The sequence below is a fragment of the Micromys minutus genome (genome assembly GCF_963924665.1).
Source record: "Micromys minutus genome assembly, chromosome: X".
NCBI classification, from domain to species: Eukaryota; Metazoa; Chordata; class Mammalia; order Rodentia; family Muridae; genus Micromys; species Micromys minutus.
In genome coordinates, this window is record NC_137970.1 from 123,322,512 (window position 1) to 123,331,868 (window position 9,357).

At 43.7% G+C, this 9,357-nt stretch overlaps 1 pseudogene across 1 annotated transcript; it reads right to left on the reverse strand.

Moving 5' to 3' along the window:
- Positions 1-7,552: 7,552 nt before the first annotated feature.
- LOC308415247 (UBX domain-containing protein 2A-like) lies at positions 7,553-8,470 on the reverse strand (annotated as a pseudogene). Its single transcript has 2 exons — positions 8,301-8,470; positions 7,553-8,223 (listed from the first exon to the last, which is right to left on the reverse strand). The product of its transcript is annotated as a UBX domain-containing protein 2A-like (transcript).
- Positions 8,471-9,357: the final 887 nt, after the last annotated feature.

The following is a 9,357-nucleotide window of genomic DNA, read 5'->3' on the forward strand; positions in this document are numbered from 1 at the left end:
ATAGACTTCATCTTAAAGTGTATGTTGTTCATTTTTTACACACGCAGCAGGTTTACCTCGATTCAGAATGTTATGATTTCTTGACAGTATATTTTCTGAGCTTTGAAAATGAAATATAACTTCAAAGTCAGTTCCTATGAACCACCAACCCAAGAATGTTCATGGGTGGACCTAGATCCCTTCCTGCCAAGTATATGACAGCCATACAGCTTGGTCCTCATGCAGATCCCCTAATAATGTGAGCCAGGGTTGTTCCCTGAATATGTTGTCTGCCCTTCTGTGGATTGCCTCACCTAAATGGGCCACTTTGCCTCAGCTGCAGAGAATGAGCCTTGTGTTTGTGACCTGAGGTACCAGGGGACAAGGGAAGTGTGTGAACAGGCAAGGATGGAGGAAGGGAAGAAGTTCTGTGTGAGGAGGGACTGAGAGAAGGAGCTAATAATGGGATGTAAGATGAATAAATAATGAAATTAATTTTAAAAAGTGACCTTAAAAAACAAAACAGAAACAGAGAGCATGGTGCTGTTGTGCTTGGTGATGAGCATGTGCTTTTAGAAGCTTTGAGAAGGAAAAAGATTCCATTTCTATACTTTTTAAAAAACTTATTTAATCAGAGAGAATGAGAGATAAAAATCATAAGGCACGGGAAAAAAGTAATGTCATCCTACTCATGTAAACTACCACTACCCAGGAGCAAACGGCTCGAATGACCTGGTAGCCTGTAAGAAAAGTTCCAACTTAGAGGCTTTTCTTATCTGTTTTCAAACTGAAAAAGTTCTACAATCCTGGAGCAATAAAATCGCATGACTTATTAATTCCATTCAAATGATAAAACATGTCCAGCTAGTGGATTTTGTTGTAAAAAAAAAAAGCAACAATTTGAAACCCAAGAAACCCCAAGTCTCTCAGTCCGTACAGGAAGGATGGAATGTGTCACAATCTCCTCCTGCCACCTTTCTATGAGTGCACAGCTGTGAGACCAGGGACTCTGTCTCACGGGATGTTGGATGGGAACTGCCAGTGGACCAGAATGAGTGTGTCTGAGCAGAAGGACCATCTGCTGGGCCAGCCTGGTCTAGGTGTTGTTTGTCTGATCTCATAGCATCTTCATTCCTGAAGAGGTAAGCTCTAGGATTACTCCCAGCTATGTTGGAAAAAATTCCAAGGTTTTCCCTTCGGTGGTTGGATAGGGGCCCTTGTTCCCCACAGAAACGAATGGACCGATATGAGCAGGCCTGTCTTGGGTATGCCAGGACCTGCATGCAGCATTTAATCAGAGAAGATCCCTGTGGTAGGTAGAAGACTACAGTGGAGTGGACAATTTCATCCTCTTGTATGCTGTGAAAGCCAGAGGCCTGCCTCATAGACTCAGAGGCCTTACTTAAGATCACAGAATAGTCATCCTCATCATCTCCTATGACCCCATTGAGCAATTCTGCCCTCGGTGGCTGTTGCTTCCTCCTACATGTGTCGGGCAGGAAGTGCATGAAGGACACTATCTTTCTAGTTAGGTTGTCCTGCAGAGTTAATGTGGGTCTGGTACCTCCCTTCTTAATTTCCAGAGGCCCAACAGATGTCCTTATAATTAGAATCATGATCGTCTGGAGAAACGGGTCACTCTAAAAACTCAGGGAGAACAGGCTGCATGACCTTTGGAGGACAACTTTCAAAGGAACCTTTAACGTCTACCCCCAAGGGTCTATCTTCATTCAAACTGCGCAGAGTGGCCTTCTGTGTTTCAGAATCCTCACAGAATGGCTCTCAGCCATAGCCCCAACCCTGATCATTGTATGTGGAGTTGCAGGTAGAAAGGAGGGCAGGGGTTCATGTCTGAAATTAGAACTGAGGCATCCTCTGATCCCTGGACCCCTCCCAATTCCATTGTTCTCTTGAGAGGCTGAGAATCCTCATCTTCCTTTAGACCTAGCAGAGAGCTCTTGCCTGTGAGTCTCTGCTGTGTGACAGGTGACCATTGTCATTCAATATGTCAACAGGTGCATTGGTCAGTGTGAAGGACAATCAGGGAATAGGGAAGGGTGTTCTTTGTAGACCACAGAGCAGGCATTGAGAACATCAGAAATGATGGGCAAAGATGCAGGGAATGAAGCCCCTGCATATGGGGGCATTGTCAGTTCAAGGGACAATGTAATGTGCTGTAAATGGACAGAAAGTCCCACAGTGGGACACTCAGCTACCCTGGATGCAGTCAGGGACAATCTCTAAATACACTGGACTCATGTGCTCACCTTTATTTTAAGGCTGTTATCAGTAGCTAACATAAGGCTCATGGAAGGTCCATCTACTTTTGTCCTCACAGACATTACAAAGAGCCAGGGAGAGCCCTATTTGGCAGAAGGAGATGATGTGTCACATGTGATTACCAAGTCTGTCCTGGGTATGCCTGGAGAACCATGCTACATCCCATCGGAGCTGATCCTGAGGGCATGGACAAAAGAGGAGGATAGCACAGTGGCATTCCTTTCCATCAGGTCAAGGCCAAACATCAGCCTCATGCAGTCATCGGCCTTAGTAATGATCTCAGGGCAGCGCTCCTCCTCATCCCAGATGATCACATACACAATCTCTACCATGGATGTCAGCTGCTTCCTCCTGTACTTGAGGAGCAGGGACAGAATTATATCAACTCTCTTTCTATGGACTGTATCCTGCCAAGGGGACTCGGGGTGAACAACTTCCCATATGTTTCTTCCTGAATCCCCAACAGATGGTGAACTTGCAGTGAAGCCCATGGCATTGTGGGGAGAGGAGACTCTCTGAGCATTCTGGGTTGAACCCAGCTTTCCTCCCATAGACACAGCCCCTGAGGTTGTGGCAGTGGCTTCCACCTGTTCTGCCTCAGATATGGGGACATGGGCACCCTCCAAGTCCCTTCTCTCACTTTGGGCCTGAGTAGTGTTTAGGAAGTAGAAGTTCTGGCTGTTCTCAGGAGGATCCATGCTGAGGTTTCTTAAGAACACAGGTAGGACACCTTGGAGGTCACAGGGATGAAGACTCACAGGCCTGAAGGAGAAAGGGAGATGGTGAGTAGATTCTGATAGTTATCCCTTGGGCAGCTCTCAAAAGCCCCTATTAGAGGATTTTCTTGGGGGATGCTCTATGGTCCTGGATAGGTGGACACTCATGGCTGCCTGTTGTAAGACACCCTCTGGGTGGGAAAGGCTGTTTAAGGTCACTGGGCGTCGATGTTTCCATTCTCAAAACCCAGATGATAGGACCACTGTGAAGAGTACCCCTCTTGGTTCTGAGGAGAGCTACAGACCTGTGGATCAGGATTCTGTACAAATTGGGCCCTTGGCCTTCAGAGACCTCAGAACCTAATGCCGCTGACTCACTCTGTGGAATATCCTGATGTGGTTTGTTCAGCATCTTCCAGCAGGCTAAAAGATCTCCAGATGCCAGTGGGTCTATCCTCCAGAGACAAGGTGGCTTCAGCACCCTCAGAGATGTGAAATGCTCGGGTTACAGAAGGAAGAAGTTCTTATGAATCTTGCTATATTAATCCCAGGAAAAATATGAATCTGCTGTGTGAAAGCAAGCACTTGGGCATCCTTGTGCTTCTCAGATGACACTCACTTTTTCCTTTCAAAAGCACCCGTCATTCATTCATTCATTCATTCATTCATTCATTCAGTCAGTCAGTCAGTCAGTCAGTCAGTCATTCAGTCAGTCAGTCGGTCAATTGTTCAGGCTGTCATAGCCCACTGTGTTTCAGATGCTAGAAGGATGTGACATGGCAATCAAGACTCAACAGTTCTCAAAGGTAGGAGCAAGTTTTTCTCTCCATTGGCCTGCTCACTGGGCTACACTGTCAGGCTGTGCTTTATCCTTCCAACCCTGCTTCTACCTTCCTATATCCCGGTGAGGTGGATCTAATACAATCCTTCACTCTACTAACCTCTGTGTCTTCATGGATGACTCAATATGACACAGTTGCTTCTGGGAGCTCTAGGAAAGCTCAGGGTTAATTAAGGCCATCTGCAGGAAGCAGGCAGAATAAAGGTCACCTGCAGTCAGCAACAGCTGGTTGCCTGGTTGCTACACCTCCCTCATTACAGATTTCCTGGAAAGGCTAGCCTGTGGAGAGGTGGACCATTTGCATCTGCTCCCAGGATGAGTCCTCCCCAGTTTCATAGAGGGCGGTCAACACTGCATATTGGCTGCAGAACTTGCAATGCTAAAACCTGGAGAGTGTCCAGAAAAAGAGGATGAGGTCAGGATTGATATTGCCAAGCCCTAACCAGAGTAATGTCCCAGATCAACAAAAATCAGAGGTTAAAATGGACCTGAAAGACAGAACAGGGGAGCCAATGGAGGGAGGAGCTGGAATTGCATGCTTATCCCTCTGTAGAGGGGAGTGTTCCTATGTCACAGGCTAGAAGAAAGCCTCTGGGGATAAAGCTTGCTCAGGGACTGGAAGATCCTGTAGAGAAACAGGACTTCCTCCTCTGCCAAGCCCCCAGCGTATGAGGCAAAATTGCTGGTACTGAGGGCCTGGAAGAGTGGAGGCCACAATGGTTCATCATTAGTATTATTGAAAGGCAGGCATGAACTTGGCAGACAGGAATGAAGGGGAAGCATCAAGGCTAAGAAGAGTTTATGGTGTACTTGAAGCTGATGCAGACGTTAAATAAACGTGCATCAACAAAGTAGGTTGTTTTGTGTGTTCCAAACATGGTATCAGCACCATGAGGCCAATGCAGGAGAAGACAGTCATCACACATCAGCTCATCTCAGCTGGTCTACAGATGTGGCATGACCACAAGGGGGCGTATAACAGAGCTTCCCACAATTGAACAATGAGAGGTCAGAATAGTTCCTCTTCCTCTTCTTCCTCTGTCTTTGTTTTTCACATGTTCCTGCTGTACAACAAGTTTAAATTACTTAACAGATCCTTTCAGTCAGAAGCATTTCATCTTTAAGAGACAGTTAGGTTTACTATTAGTAAAATACATCAAAAATATATTAAGGCACTAAAATAAATACATAGTCAATGAGTGGAAATATCATGAGGTGTACTGAATGAGTCATAATAAAGTAAGATTATTTTAGTTTTGACAGTGCATAGTAATCTAACTAGCCATTATCATGTGTACAGTCAGACATGCATTTCAATGTCTATCTCACCTGCCAGATAAGACAGCTGACAATGACAATTCTGGAGCCATGACTTAGGTCACTCTCTATTATACTGAGATGTTTACTTTACGTCTTGCTTTCCTTGGCAATTTATTCTTTATTTTTTAATTAGAGACTATTCTTTCTACTGGAACATCTGCCTGGCATGTACTCTACATGGACACACAAGAAACCCCCACTGTACCTTCTGGTTAATTAGAGACTGGAGGCTTTATTTGTAGATACACAAGAAACACTCTTGTGAGAAGCTCCTCATAAGAATACAGAGAACCATTTGTCAATTATAACTAAATAAATAGAAGGGTTTCAGCATAGGCCTATATGAAACATAACGTTAGAGATTCCTGAACATATTAACAATCAAATTTTTTGCCTGTGTCTGAAAAATAAAACCATTGATTATACTATTCTCTTTTTTTCTTAATTATTTATATTGCTAAAAAGGGTTCTGTTAGTGTTGTATAAACGTTATCAACAAATATTTAATTTTCTGTTATAAACCTGCTAATCTCCTAGGTAAAGATGTTCTCCTTCATTCTCCATTCCACACTGCCCACCCAACACACACAAGTCTAGTGTATGGAAGCCTGGGAGCTAGGAAAAAAGCATCTTTAAAAATAGAAGGGATGAAGGAAAGGACATCTAGTTATGTACACAGGCTTCCTCATTATTTCTCAATCTTACTTAAAACCTCATCCACACTTTCCAGCCCTGCTTCATCTGTGGATGGGAGGCAAGGTGCAGGTTATGCCAGTAGTTTAGCTTAAAAATGGACATCCTGAGTAAGCTTGGGAAGAGGATAAAGCTGACTCGTGGAAACTACTTGGGTGGAGCATGGTTAAGCACACAGTGTGGATTCAGACTTAGTATAGAACTCCTGCACTTACACTCAATACCTATGAACTATTCAAGATTCCAAGTGCAGTTGTCACCCACCTCAGTCAGTGGTCACAATGCTTGGGATAGGGCCAGGAATAGACTTTGTAGTTTTAACAGACTCTTATTCTGTAGCTCAAGCTGACCTTGACCTCATGGTAATGATCCTCATGCCTCAGCCTTTCAAGTGCTTAGGACCAAGTGAACTGCCATTTTTGGCCAGGCACTAGCCCTTTTGAATGACTATCAAATGACCCTTTGTCAAATTCTCTTTCCTAATCATACAGTCACATGTTTCTTTTTCATTCCCACAAATAAAAAGCTTTGTCTTCTAGAGACTGTAAGCTATGTGATATTACAACACAGTGAATGTAGAGACAGGTGAGACTCCTCATCTTCATGAAGTCAGACATGACAATTTTGGAGAAAGGAAAATACAATGCTACCTCTCTAGATAAATCTTTCCATTCATTTAAAAATTTAATAAGCAGAATTATTTGTCTATGTGTGTGTCTATGTATAACTTGAGGGCAGTGCTCACAGTTGTCAGTCAAGGTAGTTGACCATCTTGGAGCAGAAGTTTCAGATGGTTGTGTACTGCCATGTGCGCTGGAAATTGAATCTAGCTTTACTGCAAGGACATCCAATGCTCCTGACTGCTGAGCCATCTCTTGGGGTGTGAAAGTTGTTACTAGCAAAACACAGGCTTTCACAATGTTGCTCAGGCTGACAAACTGCTGGGCTCAAGTTATCCTCCTTGTCCAAGTGCTGTGTGCTGGAGCTATAGGGCACATGCCTCTGTAGACAGATTAAAAATTATTTTTAAATAAGTAAATATTTGAAAACTTTGAGGTTATTTTTTTCTAGACAGGGTTTCACTGTGTAATCCTGGAAGTTAACTCTGTAGGACAGGCTGTCCTTGAACTCAGAGAGCCTCCTGCCTCTGCTTCTAAAATGCTCTGAGTAAATGTGGTCTGCCACCACCACCTAGCTTTGGATAACTTTTCTGTATGTGCTTTTAAATTACAAATTTAAGGAGTATAAATCTTAGATACTGTACCCAAATGAATATTTGAGTATTTCTTGCCATCAGAGTGAAAACTGAAAAGCTCTGAGGATGAAGCACAGGCAATATAATAATTACATTGATGCTTTTGATAGGTCGTGTATAATATTTTAATGTACTGCTATTTAAAAACTGAGTTAGCTAACATTTATAAAAGTATCTGTTGTTTCAAAATAATATTTGAATGCTGATGCTGATTTAGATAATTGAATACTCTGCTAATTTAGATCACATTAAGATTAATGATACAGCTACTTTATGTATCACATTGGTTAACTAGTATAGAAAACAGGCATTTCTTCTGAATAGCCTGTTGACAAAAGTGCACAGACTCTGGTTGACAGCCCTGTCATTCTCCTAGCTTGTGATGACTGAACCCCCTAATAAGGGATTAGGAAGCCCTCAAACCACAAGTTCAGTCACACTGGCTTCTGTCTCCCACTTCAGCATGTCTCAAAACAGAAACTGTAAGAGTTTTCTAAAAGGCTCAGCTGTCTTTTGGAGTCTCTGAATGATAATAGCATTCTGCAGATCTGCTTCTTCCAATGTGAGCTTCTCATCCAGAAATCTGAGGACAGGAAGGGCTGTTTCCAGGGCAAAGGGAAGCCTTCTCTTCGATCCTTGGTATTTTTCAATCACGTCTTTGATGTGGCTCACCCTATGGGTAATGTCAAGTCTTTGGGCAGTCCTTTCCCCATTGGCTATCCAAATTTGGATCCTGCTAATAACTCCAAGTTGTTCAGTGAAACAGCAGACAAAGTGCTTTTATTGTCAACTTCAATACTCTGCTTTAGAAGCGATTCTTGGTGTAGCATTTCCTAGTCTGTGGCCCTGTCCTGACGAAAGCTGGAACATAGGTTTTGTAGACATACATACTTCATATTTTTTAATCTTCAACGTTAACGTCCACCTCATCTTTATCAAAGACTCCCAAAAATTCAGAAGTTAATACCCCTTTTTTGATGGAGTAAAGAAACTGCTGCCTCCTACCATCAGAGTAACTTCTAAAATCATCATTGACAGTGAATCCATTTTTCCATGATTTTTTACTTACAACTAACTGTTTCTTCTGTTCAGTGGGGGCCAAGCATTTCGCACCAGCCTCCTCTTCTTCCTCACAAAGTCTATCAAAAAAATATTCACAGTCCTTTTGTTGATCATCATAGAGGAGTTGATTGTCAGGAGGTCCTGTTCCACAAACCTTATTCTGTCAAGATTATCTACTTCTTTCATTCTCTTTCTGCTACTGAGGGTGCAGCCCCCTGGCCTAGTCCCTGGTCCCCGGGGCCAGCAAGCATCGCTGCTGCCATGCTGAAGCCCCTCAGCCCAGGAGGGCCTGCAAACCCTCTCGGGACCATCGGCCTCACCCATCCTCCCCAGTTTTATTCAGTGATCTATTGCTGCACAAAACATCATGACCAAGAAGCAAGTTGGGGAGGAAAGAGTTTATTCAGCTTATACTTCCACATTGTTCACCAAAGGAAGTCAAGACTGGAATTCAAGCAGGTCAGGAAGCAGGAGCTGATGCAGAGGCCATGTGTTACTTACTGGCTTCCTTCTCCTGACTTGCTCAGCTTGCTTTCTTATAGAACCCAAGACTACCAACCCAGACATGGTAGCACCCACAAAGGGCTGGGCCCTCCCCACTTGATCACTTGAGAAAATGGATTTCAGCTGGATCTCTTGGAGGCATTTCCTCGAGGGAGGCTCCTTTCTCTGTGATAAATCCCACTTGTGTCAAGATAACACACAATCAGACAGTATAACCCCTTCAACCTTTTCTTTGTCCATGGAATCAACTCCTTGAGTAGGCAGCCAGGAAAACAGAATTACCCGGAGCAGGCAGGAAGTAGAGCTTAGGAGTAGACAGCACTGAGATCAGAAGCTAAACAGCATGTCCTTTGAGGACAATGAGGAATGCATGACCAACACAGCTCCATCTCACAGTGTCTAGTGAGAGAAAGCCAGGGTTTGTGAGGACCATCAGTGCTACAAGCCAGTCCTCATTCCTTCCTACTTTCAATACCTTTGTCCCATTTTCTTAGCTTTTATTCAGTGAGTACAAAGGCAGTTAAGTCCTCAGAGGAAGTACAAGGAGGCCTCTTGACAAGAAGATGGAAGAAAAGTGATATAGCTTGTCCCAGAGAGACAGAGTTGCATGCTGGGTCATTGACCACCAGCTAAGTCAAAGAGTGCTGTTTAACAATGTCTCCTGTTTGGTTTAGGCCTGGCTTGTCAGCAGACGCCTCTGAGAAGTT